Source organism: Falco biarmicus, chromosome 4 (genome assembly GCF_023638135.1).
Source record: "Falco biarmicus isolate bFalBia1 chromosome 4, bFalBia1.pri, whole genome shotgun sequence".
NCBI lineage: Eukaryota > Metazoa > Chordata > Aves > Falconiformes > Falconidae > Falco > Falco biarmicus.
This window is the reverse complement of record NC_079291.1, coordinates 101,959,582-101,981,719: the sequence shown is the minus strand read 5'-3', so window position 1 is coordinate 101,981,719 and position 22,138 is coordinate 101,959,582. Positions and strand designations below refer to the sequence as shown.

The 22,138-nt window shown below is 45.3% G+C and overlaps 1 long non-coding RNA gene across 4 annotated transcripts in view; it reads right to left on the bottom strand.

Annotated features, from left to right (window-relative positions):
* Nucleotides 1-9,514: 9,514 nt before the first annotated feature.
* Nucleotides 9,515-22,138, bottom strand: part of LOC130149083 (uncharacterized) — a 39,167-nt gene continuing 26,543 nt past the window's right edge. For 3 of the 4 annotated variants that reach the window (XR_008821775.1, XR_008821774.1, XR_008821772.1), the window contains 2 exons: nt 10,917-11,293; nt 9,515-9,758 (listed from right to left, as the gene is read on the bottom strand). This is a non-coding gene — a long non-coding RNA (uncharacterized LOC130149083). Of the gene's footprint in view, nt 9,759-10,916; nt 11,294-18,983; nt 19,131-22,138 lie in introns of those variants that run through there. The other variant, XR_008821773.1, reaches the window with a different exon arrangement.

Genomic DNA, 22,138 nt, shown 5'->3' with positions numbered 1-22,138 from the left:
CAGGAGTAAGTTTGCCCTGGCAAAACCCTGCCAGAGTAACGAAGGCAGGAGTTTGCCCTTTGTGCATCAGGAATGAACCAACTGTTTATACCTGGATCATATAAGATAACAAGGTTTCCAGGGCAAAGAATATGTTTTCCTGTGGGGGATTTCTCCTGTGGCCTTTACTCCTGTGAATGGAGTCAGTGAAGTTGATGGGAACTAATCCTGTAAGATCAAGGTTCAGTGTTAAGTTTTCAGTGTTGTTTGTGCAGTTAGACTCCCCCCCACTCCCCACCAGAAGGATAAAAGAGATTAATTACTTGCTCCAAGTAACACTATTTTGCCTGAAAAAAAGCAAATAAAACCCCAAGAAAAATCATCAAATACTTACACGGACTCCCCTCATACAATGGCTTCATCAGTCCTGCCACAAGCAAGCTTCATTTATTGACTGGGGCCAGCGCTACGCTTACTCCTTAACAAACACAGGACCATTGCCGAGCAAAGACTTCATTGTTTAAAGTGAGCGTAATAGTTGCAAGGAATTGCATGTACGCTTTTTAACATATAAAACATTGATACTTCACAACACGGAACAACTTCAAAAATAATTGTGCTTGCTACTCAGCCTGTATTCACTACGCTGATTTTCTAAACGCCAGGAAAAGATTCCATTTATTAGAAGCTGCTATCAAAATATAGGAAAAGCAACTACTTTCAGTTTGGGGAATAGCTCAAGCTGTCATTGAAAAATAGTACAAAAAACTTCCAGAGCACCAACAATAAAAAATTTTTTTGGCATATTAAAGAATCTGCCTGTATCTAACAGCCCCAGCGCCACACATGCACACAGCCGCTCTCGTGGATTCTTCACTTTGAATTCACGGCTGTCGCGCAGTTTGAGAGCCCCTGCTGCAATGGCAAGCCATACATTCTGCTGAAATCATGAGCCCTGAAACTACAGCGATGGAAAACGCTGAAGCTAGATTATAGCAACTGTTATGCAGTCTCAGATTGTGGTTGGAGGTAAGCTGCACCAGCAACCTGAGCGAGAGCTAATATGGAATAATAATTAAAAAATATCAAAGTCAACAAATCAGAGCAGCAGAATGCCAGCCGCAGCTTCAAGCTGAGAGCCAGGAGGGAGATTCCTCTGTGTCGGATAAGGATTATTAGTGTGGCCGTCCTCAGAACAAACTGCAGAAAAGGTGCAATAAAGTGCATTTAAGACGAACAGAAAATTGTGGAACCGAGGAGCAGCGCTCGTTTGTAACCATTTGCTCTGTGCTTTCTGCTGCTCGCCTCAGTGTGCTTGGTGAGCCCCGGGTTTGACTGCCAGCTTGCCGGGGCAAGCAGCTTGCCCTTGTACTTGCCTGTAAAGTTCAGGGCTGGGCACCGATTCTACGGACACTGGAGTAACAAATTCACATGGGATCTAAAAGGTGTTTTGTTTTGGTCTTTTTTTTTTTTTTTTAAAGGATCTTGTTAACAGGCAAAGAGACAGTTGGGAAAAGTGATAATTGTGGACTTTAAGTACTGAATGTACACAGACTGAAAATAGGGGAGTAAGAACTGCGGAAATAACAACTACAAGACAATCCATTGTGTAATCTACCCATAGCTATATCTTGAAACAAAGATCTAAGCATAATACGATATATCATCTTGGGTTTCATATGTGCCCATACACAAATAAAAAGCTACTTTTTTACAGGAACTTATATGCTCTATATCCACGTTGACTCAGATGTTCTTCAGAGGGTATTTTTGTGCAAGTAATACAATATTGTTTCTAGGTGTACGGGTGGTTCTTTCGAAAATAAGGGGAAGTTACCTAGGAGACTATGCCAGAAGCCTCCCCACTACACATCTGCAATTGTACACACACAAAGGAAAAAAAACCAACCAAAAACACCAAACCCCAGAACAACCCACACCAAAAAACTCCTTACTGCAGCGGTCTCTTAGCATAAAGACAATGGATAAGCGGGGCTTCGATTCTTTCGGAGGAGGGGAAAGGGGTCTGAGCAGTAGAGCCTGGGAGCGGGTCCGCGGCAGAGCGCTGGCCGCCCGCTGCTGCTGCTGCTCTGCCCGCGGAGGGAGCGCTGCTCGCCCGGAGCGCGCTGCTCGCCCTGCGCGCCCTGCCCGCGCTGCGCGCCCCGGCACCCCCAGCGGCAGGAGGCTGCTGCCCCCTATCGGCACCAGCCCCCGGCAGCCGCCCGCCGGCTCGGGAGCGCCGAACCCCCCCTGCCGCCTCGTCCCTCCCGTGCGGCGGCGAAGGGCTCCTTGCGCTGTCAAATCCCCCCCGGCATCGCCGGTACTTCTTCGTATGTCAGTCGCAGCCCTCTGACAACGCGGCCCAAAGGACAATACAAATATACAGCTCGGTGAAACTGTTAAACAAACACGAAATGCCTGTGTTTTGGCCCACCAGTCTAAACAATGTGATAATGACAATAATAGCTCTATTCACAGCATAGCTTTCCCAGCACTGCTCTTGTAAACTTTCACTATCTGAACTGTTAAACAAAACTCCCGGCTTTATCACGGGCCCTTTATGCTTTATCTCTTGCTACTTTATGCGCTACAGAGCGATCCCGAAAAGGGCTTGAGACAATCTAGGAAAAGAAGAGGGAGCACAAGATTCCCACAAAAGCAGCTGATCGGATATTTTAAAAACAAATAAATAAATAACATAAAATAGATGGGACTTGCGATGACCAAAATGGGGGGGGGGGGGGGGGGGGGAAAGAGCTCAGCAAGAGAAAACGCATAAAAATTGGACTGTAAGAGCCCCACGGTTTGGTGCAGCCGTTGCTCACGCTGGGCTGAATGCTTCGTGCTCACCTGGCCCCTCAGGGCAGCCAGCACACAAGTGTGTCTGCACAAACGCTCACCTTCAAGGAGCACAAATGTTCCTTTCGGTCCTGTCCTCACTTCCACTGGTTATGAAAATCTGGAGAAAAGCCACAAAATTAAGTTAAACCAGCGTGAGTTTAGACTCAGATCTCCAAATATAGTCATTTTAAAGGGTGAATTGTTGCTCCTCCTAATAACGCGTAAAATGTTGGGGTCAGTCCTGTTTCCACTGAAGCCCTCATAAACACACATACACAGATTGATGCCTAAATAGAGATAGAATTATATATGTGTGTGTGCGTATATACATCCAGACTGTATTAAAGATAAATATGCACGTTCTTTCTGCACAAGAGTGCCTATTGCAGTAAGCACTGAAGCGCACAAGAAAATACATTTATTTTTCAGGCGATTGAAGTAGCTGATGAGACTGGGTACTACAAACTTACAGGGAAAAAGTTAAGGTTATAATTTAAAACAGCTAAGATTGAACTGATCTTTTCGGAAAAGAAGTCAGACATCAGCTCCCAGATGTCAAGCTATCCTGTCACTCAGGTAATAGCTGAGAAAAATAAACCCAGCTGTGTTTTTTATACTAATCTGAATGCGTGTGTGTGTTTCTGCTATAGTGGGCACATACCTACCATGGTCTCAGAATAGATGAATGCTTCTGGATGAACTGTGAGGCTGGTCAATGCCGAATAGCCCTCCTCTACCTCTGGATGAAATCACACTGGATTTCATAAAAACCAAGATTAAACCCCCTCCTGAAGATCTTTCAGCCTTACCTGCACCCATCTGTTAGTTCATAACAGCTTCAAGAGGAAAGGCTGCTCTTAATTTGTGTCTGGTGTGAGGCAGAGGACTGAGCTGGTCTTAAAAAGCAAGTTGTGGTGAGAGCGTACGGTGCGATGAAAACTGAACAGGGTCAGTAACACTTTGTGCTACGCTTTGCAAAATTTATCCTGTCTTTTTACTCTGTTGCTTGTAGAGAAAGTAGGCAGGGATGTGAGGCTTGCCTAGATGGCATGGTGAAATTTATTACGAAGTCATACTACTAAAGATTTCCGTCACAGGGAGGTCAGCTTTCAGTGTAAAGACACTATGTGAGCAGGTCCTGCAGATCATGTTTTATCTTCATAAATGAATGCGTCTCTACAGTAACCGGACATTTGTTTGCTTGTATGGAGCTCATTAACAGCTGGGTCATACTTGAAATCCTAGAGTTTACGGCATATGCAGGGGAAATTATTTTTCAGATGGTCTCTGGTCCTACTTCTCTGCAGACATTCAGAGCCACCCACATAGCCCACACCCCACCGCTGGCTGGGCTGCGTAGTGCCTATTGATCGGTATTTTTAAACTGCCCATGTCTGTAAGTGGCTTTCCATTAACCAACAGGACAGCTGTTGGTCTTCACCAACCTTAAAGGGACACCAGCAACACGTCTGAAAAGCATTTGTCCTTTTTTTTTTTTTTCTCCTCTGAAACAAAGCAAGGAAGAGACACACCTCCTTTCAGAAAATAGAAAACCAAAAACATATCCCAAACAGCAGCACGTTGGTTATTAACTGACTGCACAGTTCGACACCAGTTATCTAAACCTGCTCTCCAAAACACGCCGTGTCCCCACCATGTCTATTAATTACACTGAAAACTCCTTCAATTATTTGAAACCTCGATTATCCAAAATTCTCCCCTCTCCCCCATTATGTTCAGATAATTGAGGTTGTATGGAGCACACTCGCAGCCAGTTAGAAGAGCAAGCATTATCTTTCAGCTGATACAACTATCAATAGCAAGTGTACAGCATATACTACAAAGGCTTTATTGTGCATATGTAGGGAGATAGAGATGAGATACGGTTCCGGGAGGCAGTTTGTCTAGTGGTTACAGTACAGAGTTGGGTGTCATGAGACCGAAGTTTTAATTACTACCTCTGCTACCGACTCTGTTACTCAGATAAACCGCTCGCTGTCTCTGCATGCCAGCATCCCACCCTGCAAAAAAAGGGCACTGTGAGATTCACACACCTTTGTCAAGTACTTTGATATCCTTAGATAAACAGCTTTTTATGCGTAACTGCTGAGTATTATTGTCCATTTAATTGCATTTTTCAAAGTCCTTGGAAAGAAAGGACTGAAAAAAAATAGCTGAAAACATTTGAGAGCCAGAACTTTGGCTGGCGGAGACTGGCACGCAGTTCAGCAGAGTCGTGCTGATTTAAATCAAGGCAGACCTGGCCCTTTAAACATCGTTTGGTAAATGTAACGTGACCAGTACGAACAAGCTGTACCCGTGCTAGGTACAAACTACCCGATGCAGATTCATATTTACTGCTGCAAAATCTTTATGCCTTACCACAAACCGGTACCAGTACTTGGTATTTGAGCAAGAATAATACAGCTTCCACTAAAGCAATAATCTGTTTGTGCCCGGTATGCTCTGACCAAAATCCTTTTGTTTAGAGAGTCCCAAAACTTTCCGCATCGAAGAATCAGTATGAGAGTGCGTCTTCGCCTCGGGTGAAGCCAAGCGATGTACAGCACGCTGCATGCTGCTACCAGGAAGGGTGCCAGACTCACAGAGGACATCTTAACATGTGGTACCATGAATGCTTGCACCACATAAATCGCAGAGAAATGATAGAAAATAAAGGCCTTTGAATAATGATAAGCTTCATGATTGCAGGTGAGGGACTACACAAGCTCGTTACACAAAGCTGTAACTGCGTGTACAATGCACCCAGATACGCTGTAGACATATTTGTAATCGCCACCTACCAAACTCCTTAAGAGCAGGCAGAACACGACCCTGCAAGGTAAGGAGATGGCACCTGCCGCTCTGCTATCTTTCTGCTTTGTCTTATAAGCATCTCAAATTCTGTTTTAAGGCTTTTCCATGCGGCGATTTCTGTAAATCACCCTTCTCGGCTGGAGTGCTGAGGTGAGGGGAAAAAAATCCCACGCTCACTTAAAGCCTTTTCTTTCTCTTGTAACATGGACATCTTGGAGAGCAGATTAGCCAAAGGAGAGGAAAAAAATAAAAAGCAAACGGTATTACTGGTGACCTAATCCTTCCTCTCAGAAAAAGAAAGGGGAAAGAAAGCCTCTTGTGATCTCCAAGGAGGAACTTGCCTTGTAAACTAGTCTCCTGTTTGAAACGGAAACAAGAATGTGAATCCTGATACAGAGAGGCTACCAAAGGCAGGGAACAGCTTAACAGACTGGAGATTTTCCCTTTCACTGCAACGCAGGGTATTACACAGGTCCTGCCTGCGTTAGAAAAACAGGCAGCGAAAACTTAACAGGTTATAAGATCCTCTGGCCACAAAGGCATCCAAATGTGGTTATTTTTATACACTAGGCAGGAGCATAATCTGTGTCCAAGTTTATAAACTGCGGGTTTGTAGTTCATTAAAAGGATTCTGTTACTGGCTCCTCTCTCTTAGGTTATTGTATCCAACCCCCGTGACATGCATTTACAGCCCTTTCAAACCTGCCCCTCTATAAAACCAGGAATGCTGCCCCTGCCCCCTCCTCCCCTTAGGGAGTGGGGGCAATCAGTGTTAGATTAACTAAATATTTGAAGAAGGGATCCATTTTTACTGGCAAACATTATTCGGAATAAAAGTTTGCACTTCCTCAAGTGCTAGATAAAAGAGCAGGAAGGCAGGCACGCTGGCTGCCGCTGTCGTCCTCTTTTCAGGCAAGAAAACTGAGGTCTGGGGTAAGTCCATGGCAAAATGGACTACTTATTTTGAATACAGCAACTCTCTAAACCTCTGGATTTCAACCCCAAACAGCCCCCTTTGCTGCACCAGGGCAGACAATTGGCCCATTGAGCCCAGTCTCCTCTCCAGCTTCAACCAGCTATATCACTCCTAATAGCCAATTTACTAGATGAATTTCACTTCTCTTCTTGCATGCAAATACCCCATGACCAGGTTGCTGCTCCCTCCATTTGTCATTGTCCAGAAATACTTGGAGGGTTGAGGGGTTTTGCCGTTTATTTGAACTTCTCGCTCCGTTCTCGAGGAGCACCGTGGACGGGCTCCGAGCACTGTGGTGGCATCACTCCTGTTCCCTCCAAGCAGAGGATCCGGGCACCACTGGCCCCGACACACAGACACAGCTGTCACAAAAAGCTTCCAGGAATACTCACATGTTTATGTGCTTTTTTCACTCTCCAGGAGCACAAACACCAGTGAAAACCTGAATGGCAAGGAACATATGCAAACAGAACGTCATCGTGGCAACAGCTAATTCATTTCTTAAATTCCAGGTAGTATCTTCAGACTTCTTTTCTGGCATCGTTCCCCAGCTCCTATCCAAGTATCCGATATCCACAGCTTCCTAAAACATGGTGGCAGATGCCATTCTGATAGGAAACCAGAAATTCCTTCCTGACCCAGCAGATTACGTCATGCCTCTGAAATGCAAGATCAAATCCAATCCAGCTACCTGTCCATCTCCAGACTGCCTATCAATTAGCATTAGACACTAATTTGATTAAATCAGTATGTTGAAATTTTATTTGATTCCACCTAAGGAGTATAATTCCCCCTGCGTGTTCTCTGTAACCCACTAATTTTCCAATGGAATGGGAAACACAGGTTGGGATTTGGAGGCTATTTCTTCTACTTGTTAACATGTGAGCTTAAAACCGCAGTAAAAAATAAATCCATGCGACTTGGTAGAATGAGACTTGCCAGTTTAAGAGAAAACGGCTTTTTACAGAATAACCCAGATGGGACACCCCCCCCCCCCCATATACATTTAACTCTGAAACCTGAAGTGTTCTTTGAGGGAAAATGAATACATTTTAGCCTTAAAGGGATCACAGACTGCAATTATATAATTCTTGTCAACTGATGTTAAAGATAGGCTGGAAAGAATGTATGCTGAGGCCCTGCAATAAAACGAGCTCCTTTACTCCTTTCAAATGTTTGCAAGCCTTGGAGGTTATCCAAAGGTCGAATACAGGAAAAGTCTTGGTGAACAGAAAACATAATCATGAGCTTTTTTAATATGGGCTCTTTTTGTAATAAAATAAAATTATGGTAAGGGAAGGGAGGGCGGGCTCTGTCTCCTCAGATCTAGGGCCAGGGGGGCTGAGTTTTAATCAGACGCTGCTGTTCTCCCCTCCTCTCCCCTCCCCTGCCTGTCACTACATGGAGAGAGAAGCCAGAGGAGGTGCACCGGGTGCGCTGCAGAGGTGCAAAGCCCCAAGCCTGGCACTGAAACCCCTCGCCTTTGCCGTGGTACAAGGACACGTTTCCTGAGAGGGAGATGGAGAGAGACCTTCGCTGCCAGACAGCTTGGTGCAGGGTAGCGGCAGATCCCCAAACACCCCCCCCCTTACATTATAGCAGGGATCTATCCCAACAGACCCCATCTCATGCAGAGAAGAGCTCCATACGATGCCTTATCTGTTAGTGATGTGCTGCCACTTCTGGGGTGCACCAGAACAAATGTCGTGTTTCCCACAGAAACGCCACTGGAAGCTGGACGTAAGGTGTATGGAGAATATCACATCCAGCTGCAACTACACAGGAGTTCAGAAACGGGTTGTCAATACGCCTATGGATTTTGAGGTAGAATCTAGGGCTGCAATATTTACTCTTTCCAAAAGTGCTACGGCTTTGCTCATGACCATCTGTGGTCAGGGAGCTGTTTCTGTTTCACCCAGAGTACTCGGTGGCACTGCCTAGACACCCCATCTGGGGTGTAGCAACAAATCACACACAGGCACTCAGGCTCCCTCCTGCATTTGGTTCAGAAATTTTTTATCCAACAACGGATTTGGCCCCATCTCCCCAGACTGCTAAACACAAGCCTGGAGCAGCAAACCATGAAGTATTTATAAGGATTTCATGAAGCAGACATTTACTGAAGGCATCAGGTGCTTCTAAGTTGTGAACATCCTTCATAGGAAAACCTGGGAGACACACACCAAGACTGGCTTTGTTCTAATCCCATACTCTCTGTAACACTTTATCACCATTTACCTCTTAGGGTGACTGCCCCATCACCCAACTCTTCCCACACAACACAGACTTACCTATACCTCACAGGCTGAGAAGTTCTTACGACAAACCTGGTGTTCTTTTCCTCTCAAAAAGCAGAAGACTGTTCTAATGATCAATCTCCATTGCCTGGGGAATGTCATTCATGCTGACAAGTCCACCACTGTTCTGAAGATGTTGTTTCCCATTTCTTGAATTTCTTCTAGGCTTCTTCTCTCCTGCATTTCACCATTACCAGTCTGGATGGAGAGACCTTTCCTATTCCCTGCTCCAGATGAATAAGCAGAATTAGGAGAAGAAAAAAACCCAACCAACCCACCCCAAAAACCCAGATGATACCTACTATTCCCATCTAGGCAAGAAATGCTTCAGAGACGGAGCAAGCTGGATAGATTCGTAAATGCACCTGCTTTGTTAGGATGTGAAATTAATTCACATTACCTGTGCTCCCATAGACCATCTCTTAGCCTACAGGCACAAAAACTTGACCCCATATTTACACTATTTCTTTTTTATATAATTTCATGCCAGCAGCATGTTTTCCAACATGAACAGCACATTTGGCTCTTCCTCATCTTTGAGGAAAAGGTGCAGAGCCACTATTTCACAAAACCAGGAGACAAAGGAAGACCCTGAACACTACTGTGTGTGGAATATGGCACATCTTTATTTTCAGTAGTATAGGCAGTGACAAGAGAGATGTAATTGGCAGCCCTATTGCATTCCAGGAACGGTCACAGTGTCAGGGTACCAGCCCCCTGTTAGGTATGACCCAGAACATCACCTCTCCTTCATTTCATTTCACCTCTCCCTCTTTCATCCAGTCCTACTCCTCCTCCTGTGGAGTGGTATTCCTTGGCTTTAGCCACGTGCTTCTCTTCTCTTTGAGCTGAAAAGTCAAGAGAATAAATAAATGAGCACTGGAAAAGTCACTAGGAAGTAAGCTGCTGATATTTAAAAGTAAAGGTCCCTATTCACAGGCTGATTTGGAGAATTGTTTTGGCATGTGCCTAAATCCAGCTGATCTCCACTAGGCATAAGAACACACCAAAACTCAAACATGCATTGAAGAGCCCTTTCTGAGTGAAACTACTTGCTCAAACTGTGAAATAAGTTAAAGGAACATATCCTACAGAAATTCCGTGTGTTCAGGACAGCTCTGGAACCCAGGAAATGGTGATAGCAGCAAGCTGACCCTGCAAACCAAAATGAAATCCGAGCCTGGGGAGATGACATCCAGATTTTCCTGTGAGCAGAAAGTGGATGCTTAGTGGTGCTGCAGGCAGGCAGCTTTTCAAATGGGCTCCACACATGGGAACAAACATGTCCAAAAGCCTCACACCCAACAGGGAGCTGCTGGGTGCTGAACACATCTGAAAATCTGGTGCTCGGGGTGGGCATGGAGCCCTGGTAAACCCAACTCCCAGCCCTGCCGAAAATCTGTCACCACATCATCAACGTTAAAAGACAGGTTTTTCAAATGGGAAAAGTGCGTTTATCACCCTCAGCAAACTCACGAACAACACAAGGCATAATTGCTCAAATGTCAAATAAAAATTCTTCTCTGAGTAAACACCACGCATGGACCTTTTTTGATCCCCAAATATGAATGTTTTGGAACAGGATGAGCATGTGGCTAGCGGGGCTGTAACGGAGAGTGCTTTGTAACCTTAACTATACCAGGCGTGATAAAGTGCCCGCTATCATGAAAAAAAGCTCATCTGAAAGACAGAGGGAAACCAGATGGGAAAAGAGCACAAACTCTCAGCAGGAATTTCAGGGAGGGGTTTTTGGGGCTTTTTGGTTCTTTTTTTTGATGGCTTTCAATTTTTGCACAATAAGGATCTCTCCCCATTGCTCGATGCTAAGCAGAACTATGGTCCCATGCACCTGAGGCGGTCAGAGGGCAAGGCTGAAAGGCCAGGTTTAGCTTCGGTGCCAGAGCTGCAGCCTCCCGTGACAGCGGGTACCTGTGAGCCCAGCCAAGGGGAGCACGCACCCACAGCCCTTCACCCCAGCGGGAACCCGAGGCTTCTGGGGCATCTACCTCAGTTATTGCTGACTGCAACACTTTTGCTACTTCTGATATTGCAATCCTTTCTGCTGCTCGGGCAAATGCTTCAGTAACGCTTTCCGCCTCTAGGTTTTCTGATGCTTCCACCACTATTGCTGCTGCTCCTTCAGGAGTGACCACCTTTCTACCCAGATCCGCTCCCTCTGGGCTTGCCACCTCCTCTGTTGCTGCTACTTTTTCTGCTCCTTCCACCTTGGCTCGTGATACTGTTGCACCCTTCTCTGCTCCCTGTGGTGCTGTGACATCCAGCGGTTCCATGTCCCCTGCGAGGTCACCAGTGGCCAGTGTAGCAGCAGGACCCTTCCCAGGGGACAGCACAGGCCTGCAGAGTCACAGAGCTGGCCTGGATCCTGTTGGTAGAAATAGAGTGTGTGAAGCAGCACAACTATAAACAAGTGCATTTCCTAGAGTCACTACAAGTGGACAGGTGACAGGTCCTGGAGCCAGCAAGGGCTGCTTTTCAACACCCTGTCTTTTCTGTAGAGACACAGAGCAAGAGGCTGGGACCCAGAGCATCTGTGTGGGAGCACAGCTTTGACTCTCGCTTGGAGCACCTCCTACAAAAAGAATCCAAGGGTCAACCCCACAGGTAGGGAATAGCAGGCCTGAGTCACACAGACATAATGTGTCTTCTCCCAAAGTTTCTGCCAACACGTTTCGTTTCTGACCTGAAACATCCTCCCTTCTTCAGTCTGTGCTCCCCATACACACCTAGGCTGTTGTGCTTCAAAATCTCTGCTGTCATGCTAAATTTTCAGTTGGCATGTTCTTCCCAATACCATGGGAGGACCATCAGCGCAGGTGACATTTTTACAATCAATTTATCATTTCTGGTAAACACACAAGGGACATTGTTAGAGGAGATCCATAACTGTCTAATATACATATATTGATCAACTTTCGTGTTAGAAAGATCCCCTGTAAAACATAGCTCTGCTGTCAGGTCAAAGCATAGGTTGCAGTGAAGTAAATGAGTAGTTCCCGTAACAAATGTTGAGAGGAGTCATACCATAGGATGCTGCTCCTTCTTAGCAATACCCCAGCCTAGAATTCAGGACACGTCTGAAAGGTGATACTGGATGGAATAAATTGTATGAAATCAGAATACAAGTTTAGGAGTCAGAAAGAGCCATCAGGTCTGCCCATACCCACTGGTTTGGGAAAAAAAGAATTACCATTTGATTAATTCCCTTGTGTTTTGTCCCATCTCTCCCACAGAGACCACCACAGGCACTGGATTAACACACAACTAACTTTTGGGCATATGACTACACAGCAATACAAAGGGATTCCTATAGCATGGAGGCATCTTCACACTCGCTGTAACCCTGCCAGCACACCACCAGGGTTTGGCACAGCTCACCAACCCCCTGCACACCTCCGTGGGCAGTCCCAAGAAAAGGACAAGTAACACTTGTCAGATGTGCGGAGCAACTGTGATCGGCAGGGGACCCTGATGCAAGCACACGGAGGATACTGGCTGTTCCCAGCTCACACATGCTCTACAAACCACTAGCAGGGAACTGGGGCAGGCCTGATGAAATAGTGATGACACCGCTGCTCAATGCCATTTAGCATCAGTAATTGAAAAAGGGGAGGAAAAATAAGGTGGAACGCTATGAAAGGACAGGATGGAATAAACAAGAGTTGCTGGGGTAAGGAAAGGGGGAAAATGGTAGAGAGAAAAGGGAAAAGGAGAGCTAAGAAGCTAGAGAGAAAAAAGCGGAGAAGAGGAAAGCAGGCTGCGGATCACCACTGCTAAAAGGAGAGCTGTGCCCAACTACACTTAAGAGAGAAGCCCGGGGGTCGAAAGGCACCTGAAGCACCCCGCCACGCACACCTACATCCTTGTGGACACAAGTCAGTCACTTCTCATGCCACTGAACAAGCTACCTGCATATCTGCTTCATTAAATAGTAACCCTGTAGGTCTGCTGACAAGAACATACTTCTCTCTCCTTTGGTAATTAGCCCTGAAGGGTGGTCATGCTCACTGGCCATGAAACGCTGCAACAAGCAGCCTTTTCATGCCACAAGCTTTACCTTTGTCCCTGTCTGTTCCCATCAGCCTGGTAAAGGCAGGCGTGATGCCTGCCTGACACCGGCGCTCCTCGGCCGCATTCATGCTCTCCCCCTGCTGAGACGGGCACAGACGTCTCTCAACAGGGCAGATATGAGCTTGCTGGGACAGTTGGCCAGTGACCACACAAAACTGGGAACTTTCATCCTTTTCCTTCTGCTTGGGAAAAAACAAGGGCAGGCTCAGGAGCGGCAATTCGCTGCCATTTGGTTTGAGACAGCTGCAATTCAATACGCTGGGAAGAGGAAGGGTCTGACGAGGCTCCGGAGATACAGGAGAGGAAGCACAGGGTTTTGTGTGAGGAGCTGGACAGGAACTGAAGACTCAGCCCCCCTGCAGAAGGGCTGGGCACGCTGTTTGCTCAGCAGACCTCATCCCAGGCTTGAGCAACTTTCTCTCATTTATGCCACTGTGGGCAGGACTTCTCTGCCCACTGCACATGCCAGTCACGGCAAGGCTCTGACCCCAGGTAGTGATAGAGTCATAAAAGCAATAAAAGACCCAAATCTATTTTAACAAATGTAAAACACCTCCCGAAGTTCCTGCAATGTGGGCTGAGTTAAGCTAAAGCTGTTGTGAACTCAGTGTAAGGGATAAAAATGTTTTTTTTACAAAAAATTACTCTCCTTGTCAAAAAACAAAGGAGGCAAGTTAGTAACACTTACCCCTTCCAAAGACATTGGGAGCCTGAAAAGAAGCATGCATAGCCCAAAGCTCTAGCTCTATAATCACATTTCCCCTGCAAAATATTTTGGAGATAAATTCCAGGCAACACAGCAAGGAGAACATTGCAAAGATTAAAAACAAACGTATTCCCAGTAATTCTGGGCAGCCTGCTCCAGCGGTGAGACTATGGACCTGGAAATGAACCTTCAGCTGTGCTCCGAGTTGAGATAAGACCTTGAGTAAGTCCCACCTGCCTTTCTGGCCTGCAGTCCCTCAACTATAATACTCTGCAGTGGCAAGAGCTGATAATTAGCAAAGGTTGTTCCTTACGTTACGGTGTCTGAGGTCTGGTCACTGCACGTATGACTTTTCCAAGCAGCTTGCTGCCTGCACAGTTTTTGTATACAGGCATATTAGCATTTTGACCCACATTTGCATGGGGGCCAATTTAACCACATAACCTCCAATTTAACCTCATAAATTGCCTCTAAACCACCAGAGTATTTACCCTGGCTGTCCCCAAGAGAAAGGCTGGCAGGCTTTTGGATCAAGCCACCGCTCAGCCGCACCGCATTGTCAAAGTCCACCACTTCTCTGCCCAGATCCCTGCAATGCCAGGCCTGCTGCCTAAGAGCTTTCCCAACCTAACCTGCTTTTTCTAAGCAGTCGCATATCTTGCTCAAGACTAACATTTAGGTGCCTCCTATCTCTCGTACAAGCCCTGCTTCCTTCCATCAGAGCCCAGGCTGAGGTCTGTTTTCCACTTCACTTTGATTTTATTCATTCAGGGAAGTGGTTTGCAAAGCCCCTTGTTAAAATCTCTCCTACCACTTGGCACTCGTGTAGTTTGCCCCCAGCCCATTTATGTCTGACTAATGTTCATTGCTTCAAAATGAGTTTCAAGCTAATGCTGTGTCTCCCAATTAAATGTTTGATGGAATGACATCAAAACCAAAACAGACAGAAAAAAATTATTTCCCTTTGATAGGCTGACCACGTTGTATAAAACTCACTATTATAAGACTCTGATTGCTTAGAATTTTGCCAGACTTTAATCTTTTGAATTAAAGTTACCCATGTTGGTTGTCTGCCCCAGCTGGAATTTGGGCTGAAAATTTCAGCCGATGCAATTCATCCGCTACAGAAAAATTGTTTACCTAAGTTAAAAAAAAAAACCAAACACAGAGCCCACCCACCACCTCCCGCCTAAAACTGGTATCTCTTTGCAAGCATTTGGTTGAACAATCTCAATGCTATACTTTGGAGCACTCATTAAATTTTGGCAGGAAGGTCATGATGGTGCCAGGGAATAACTTTTAACAGGGAGAGTAACACACTTTTGGCCACACTATGATCCCCTGAGAAAGCAGTTTGCACATGCTCTGTAGCAATCTGCGATAGTTTGGCAGCAAAAATGTTTTGCAAAGATCTGACTTCAAAATCTGAATATTCTTTTTGTGCAGTTTTGGTTTTCTTTAATGTAATCTATAAAAATAGCCAGTGACCTTTACTGACATCTAAACAGGCTCCTGGTTTCCTTCCATGGTTTGAAGACTTAAGTAATAGCCCCAAAGAAATGACTCACTACTACTCTACACACACACACACACGTACTCCATGCCTGAGAAATGGCTGGTTGTTGGTCAGCAGGAACAAGAAGGACATTCACAGAGGTCCAATGTGTGGTGGGTTCAGGCAATTTGGGGGATTCAGGTATGAGAAGCCCGAGATGCAGCAATCCAGCGTCCCCCCAGCCACTGCTCCACACACTGAGCAGTGTGAGGATGCCCACAAGTTTTGTGTGAAAGATAACACGGGGAAAAAACACTCTGGGTTGCCAGGGGACTTGGTGGCTACCCTCACTGAGCTCTCAGCATAACACTTGCCATGCACCAAGTCTCTCAACTTCTTAGCACAAGTTGCTAAAGTCTTTCAGCACGGCAGAGTGGAGGATTTGTGCTCCCAAACCAGACTATTCCTATAGGCAGGGCAGGAGCATTAAATTACCCTTGTTCTTAAAGGAGGAACATTTCAGAATCTTACTAGGCAAAGTCCACCTGACACCAGCTTTTAACATATGTACATAACCTCAGCCAGAAAGAAACCTTCAACAGCTCAGCTGGTGGAACTGTTGCCTTTAGACCACAAGCAATGTGTTTGAAACCTGAGAGAGGAAATACGCAGGTTTCTGAATAAATCAGGATTCTGGAAGTGGGGTCAACCTCCTGGCTGACGGTCACAATATGACAGCGGCCAGCATTCAGGGAAAGCGGGCAGTTTGCAAGTGAGTTATGCTGTGGCTCTGAAACCCCTGTCTCCTAAGACCTTCTTTTCTATATGCCTGCCAAAGCTGCTATTTACCCAACACAGCCGTAGCACTTGGGTCATTAAACAATACTGATGGCAATGCCCGGGGAACTCCAAGCACCTATTGTAGGATCACTGAATTCCTCCTTTGATCACCATGGTCAGAAATATCTGATTTTTATCACTCTTTAATAGCTCCCAATCAGCTCTGAGAAGTTACCACAATAGTCATGGCAGAACCTTTGTCAGGCCAGGGTAATCATTGACAAAACCAGAACAGCAGATCTCACTGGCTCAGCATTGTCAGTCATATGTGACCTTCTGCATGGACATGCCACCCCAGGGACAGGGTTTCAGCTTCCATGTTGAAGACTACTCTGCCTGTGTCAGAGCAGAAAAGGCTGTAAACGTAAAAGCCATTTTCTGAGCTTCCTGCAAAGATTAAATGAGAAGAAAATTTGAAGCACATTTAAGTCATTTCTGGAGGACACACACTCCTAAGCATAAAATAGGAACTTTCATATGTTGCTGCTAGATCCTTCGAAAGAAACATTTTTCCCACACCTAAGACACAGACTCTTCCTCATAAAATTCTGCCACCTTTTATCTGGGTCCCAGATGGTGCTTACAAATAATCTAGCACTATTTTGTAGTCACTGTTACGACCTAGAGATACTCGTACTATCTTCACCTCTGCTGAGATGGTCTAATTGACAGGTATGTAACTAAACCCCAAGCAGCTGTTTATTCAGCATGTGCTTAACATTGGAAGCTTCTGTTTCAGACTTGAAGGGCTCATATGCCTCAAAGTTTGCTTAAGATCTCCAGCCATACTAGTTTGTCCAATAAAAGACATTCTCTCTACCTCTAAGCCTTGTCCAGCAGCAGAGTTGTATCTTGTCTGATTCCAAAATTTGTCAGTTGAAAGGAAATGAAAACCCTGATGAATGCTTTTGAAAACAAAACGTTCAAAAGAAAGTAATCTGAAATCGAGTTTATAAATCCCAAGAAATTATAGATATTAGTATTATTTTACAAATATCTTGGGTTTTGTATGCTGGTATGTTGCTCTCAGGAGGCTTTCTTAGCCTTGAAAGCTCCTAAGAAACTCTCAAGAACCAAAACTACCCGAAGTGAGCTTTAGGACCAAGACTTCTGCAGGTGAGGGAGACATACCAACACCTATGACTTTCTGTTTCAGTGAAAATTAAAAAGGTCATCCTTGGGTTTGGATGCATTCTATAAAACTAGTGATGATTATAACTCAGTTGCAACATATTTAATGAATCACAGTGAGCAGCTGACAGACAGGTCACTTCAGCAGAGGAAAGATCCAATTTGCAATGGCCATTTGAAGAGGAAGCATTTTTAGGTAATCACAAGTAACATAATTACATGATTAGTGTCCTAGTTTGTAGGTAGTCAAAACCTAGTAATAATACATATAATAACCTGTCTAATCCAACTTTTTAATGTGTAGTTATAACCCCATTTTCAGATACAAATTTCTATTACCTCACTGGTGATATACGCTCTGGGAATTTTCGGATTGGCACTAACGCACAGACACTGTCTGGAGGCAATACAGGGGATTCGAGGGGCAGCTGCACAGTGTATTGGCCAACTTAGGTGCCTTTCTAAAGGATTAAAAAATAAACTGGAATTTACAAGACTTGCATGTTCCCGAGGAGTGAGAAAAAAGGGGAAAATCACATAATTCTAAATGAAGCCCGTGGAGTAGGCAGGTTGGTTAAGCAACCTAGGAAAGGTGAAACAAAAAACAAAGAGTGTATTCACTTCACCTAAGACAGCAGCTGCGTGTTCTGGTGGAAGTGCTGGTTTCCTACCTCTACCGTGCACACATTCATGTCCCTCAGTAACAGATCACAAACCTATCAGTCCAATTACTTTGTCTTCTATAGTTTATGAAAGCGTAAGGATTTTCATTCTCTGGTGCATTTTGGAATTTTGCAGAATTTCAGTGCTCCTACTCAAGTCAGCCATGCAACCAGATGATTAAGCTAGATTCCCTTAAAAGAAAACCTTTATTCAATACTTAAACAAGAACATTGAACTCTAAAACTTTAAAGTGTTATTTAATGACGGTTATGGCAGTATGAGATCCAGATGCAAGCTGCTCCGTGCTGTCCAAGCTCAGCTTCCCAGGAGTGATGCTCTGTATGACATAAACCCTCCCAGCACCAAGTCTGACAGCACAGAGCAGCTCCACAATGTTTGTCTGTTCACTGGAGGTCGAGTCCTCGACCCAACATACAGCCAGAGAGAACATCCTTATCCTTTTGCTCTGGGTGGGACAGAGGGACCGACACTCCCCTTCATTAGCTCCTTAACAAAAGTAGCCTTATGTTATGTCAGCCACTAAATTGCATCAAACTGCAGTGGCTCTCAGAGCTGCTTTTGGGCTCTGTCTCTTACCACTGAAGCCACTGAGCATCTTGCTAAGTAGCAAATGGGAAAAGGCACAAACAAAGAATAACTGAACCTCTTCCAGAAAGCAGCTGTCTCAGGGTTGGAAAGTAATGTCTGTTAATAGTCAGTCAATAACATAATTTAGGAGTAATAAAGAACGAACACGCATTCTCTTAGGAATTGGTAGTGTATGGATGCACCAAGCTTTTCATTCAGTGAGCTCTAATTACTGAAAAACCCGCAGAAGCAAGTAGCCAGATCACTCTCACACCTGAAAAGCTCTCCTTTAATCATCACACCGCATCAGAGAAGCAGAGTTAGAAAAATTCAAGCAAATCCCTACTGGATTCTTAAAGGAAGCTCTAATCCGATCCTACCATCTACTGAGAAATTATGTTTCTGAAGGAAAAGGATCTGCCTCCCATCACAGAAGTTTCCTCCAGCATCTCAGCTGAGCCAAGTGCAAATGAAACCTTGAACCTATGCCCAGCATGATCATCAGGAATCGAAGCTTTCAAATTAGGACAACATAAGAGATGCCAATAAAAATTTCTTTACCACAAGCCCTGTTCCGATGCATAAATCTTGCCCTGCTTCCCTTCCAGCCCAGCTAAAACCTGGGCTATGCCAAATCCCCGGGGAGACGCCACTCACAGCATTTCTGACACAAGCCAGGGAGCAGTTGAAATCACAAAAGACAGTTCTCACGAGAATCTCAGATCAAAGAAACCCACCTCCGTTTGCACGAACTTTTAGATAAACATTCAAAAAAAGTTTAAAGTTCACTAAGGGACTGACCCTTTTCAGCAATCACCCTCATGCAAATCCTATATTTGCTATTTGTCTTTATGGGTGGTAAGGTCTTCAGGGCAGGCACCAGGACTTGTATGCATTAGTAAAATGCCAGCACCATCAGCCTCTGGTTCTAAATGGAGCCTGTGTGTCCTGCCACAGTATAAATAAGATTTGTAACCTGTCCAGCTCCAACACATGACATCGTGATGACCCTCCCCTCATCTGTCTGTGCTACTCTAGGTTATTGAAGTCAAATTTGGTGAGTTTTAACACGTGGAAGTGAATCATACATGCAATGTTCAAATGATTAGAGTGGAAAGTGAGACACACCATCAGGTCATATGAGAAAAAAAGTGAAAAGTTTGCAGCAAACCTCATCTATCTCTCATTCCTCCTTTGCTTTAACCACCAGACATTCTCCATTCAATTACATGTTACCTTCTCTGAGATGTCAATTAGACCCAAAGTACTCCCAGAGACACGACTGCAGCACAGAAACGTTCTAGGAGAAACACACTTTTGCCTCAACACCCTATGTCTAGTAAAAGATATAAAAAGAACTAAAAATCCTGTGATGACAAGCTAGGTTCAGGCATCCTAACTAAGAGCTCAAAACCTCAGTCTTACCCCTGTATTAAAAGCCAGCAGCTTTTTTGAGTCACAAAGACTCAAACCGTAGATTATCTTCAGGGTTATTGTGATGTGACTATGAAGCTTTCTCATCAGGCTGCCAGTGGCAGGGGGGAAAGCTTTCTGAATCAGGCCCTTATCATTTATACCACATTACAATCCAAAATGAAAAATGACTTGCTCCAGATTTGATAGAATAAAGCATCTTGAGATGCCACAGAAGTACCCAATTTTCAATAAAGACATTAAACCTAAGCTTCAAAAAAAGGGAATAATTACATCGGTTTTTGCTTTGAGTTCTAATGTTAAAAGTGTCAATTTAGAAAACTAGGTGAACATCCACAATTCCTAAGCAGACTGCAGCTAATTAGACCCCTTTTGATCTTTTATTTTGCCTAGAAGCTTATTTAACAACTTTACACAAAACTCAAGGTTTTGACACACTAGTGAACTGGGGGAGGGGGAAGATCGTAGAAAAGAAAAAATTTCTCTGCTGTTTGCTAAGGTAGGAGGCTCGGCACTTCCTCAAGCACATGTGCTGTCAGCAAACCCGCGGAAACTTTCTAGTGATGAGAGCGACTGCCCCTTATTTGAGCTGTCTGGATGGAGACACGATAGAGAATAAAATATTAAAAACTAAATCAAAGCACAGAGTTGTTACTAATGCTCCAGCTTTACGTACACAATTTGTGCACGTGAATTACTGTTTTAGGTGAAGGATGACAACACAGAAGACTAAACATGATGTCTCCAGAGCAAAGGGATGGGTTGCCTTTAACTGCCACTGCAAATAAACTAGGCAGTGGCTTGGTAGCATTCTTCAAAACAACTGTGCAGTGCAGAGAGCAGGCGGCACTGCAGCTTCCTACCTGAGCTTCCCATTGCAGACGGTGGTCCAACGGGGTCGGGAGCAGACCTGGACACAGCAGCAGAGCCCATACTGTGCTGTGCTGCACCAAAACAAATCTTTGAGTTGACTCCATCTTGGGGCAGTGGAAGGGAACAATTTCTGCAGGTCCTTTCCAGCCCTCCTTCCCATGAAGGACTGACATTAAAAGAACTGCGAGGGCCAGATGACAGAAGCCATCAGACCTTTGGCACTCATCGTTTCTGTGACCAGATCGTATCTCCTCTCTCTGTAACAAGAGAGAGACAGACCTCCACATCTCCCAGGAACTCACCACAGCAGTGAAGTCAGGATTGCTAAAGGCAAAAAGCTCCTTGCCCTGTCCTGAAATGAGACAATACTATTAGACCTGGAGGACCCAGGTTGTTAGGCTCGTGCATGCAGAACCTGAGGACCAGGGAGCCAGACTGATCCAAGAATGACTAATCACAGCCTGGGAAAGCAGCGACTTATTTCTGGACAGGAAAGATTATTTTTGTCCTATATCATTGCTTCATCCCTTGTAGTAAAGCATAGGGGACTTTATCAACATTATTAACTGCCATGCAGCAAAGGGGAGAGCGGCGCTGCATGCAGCCCGAGAGGGAATGTCTTCAGCAGCCTCTGGATTTCCTGCAGCCGTGGATGAGCAGGAACAGCATGGGGCTGGGTCCTGCCCCGGCCAGTGGGAAACACCTAGAAACTTGAAGTCCTGTGTAAACTGGCTTTTAGATGGTTTGGCAAAGGGGGCAGTCCTGTTGGAGGGGGGGTTATGGCCCATTACACTAAATAACACCTAGGGTTAAGTGTAACCATGTGAAGGTCAGATGTGCACTGCTAGATGGTTGCCCTGGCACATGAGAGACCTCAGTTTGTCCATGGAGAATGGAGAACACCCATATCCTTCCCCTGGGAAGTAGCAGGAAGACTGGCACACAAGAGTTTCTAAAACCCTTTGAGCTCCTGAGATAAAGTTGTTTAGAGACAGCAGTGATGCTGCACAGGGGTCAAGAAACAGCCAACAGAAGCAGCGAAGAGGCAGTCCACCCCCCTCCTCCCCTTCTTTCCTCCAGAGCAAAAGAGCTGGTACTAACACCCTCCCTCCGCAGCATACCTGCAAAAGGAGACCATACCCACTGCGGATAATCCCCATCCTGCCTGGGCATCCCGGTGGCTGTCTCTGCAGTCTTTGGCAGAGGATGACAGTTCTGCAGTATCCACTTATGCTGCAGTATCCCTCCCACCCCCCTGGGGAGAGGGACAGCCCTGGAAGCAGGAAGCTGGGCTAGGAAGCAGGGCACGGAGAAGGAAGAATGACACAGAGGAAAGAGACAGGGGATGGAGGGAATGAGCTGCTTCAAACAGCATAGCTGTGTCTGCAACAGAGAGCTGGATAGGTTTG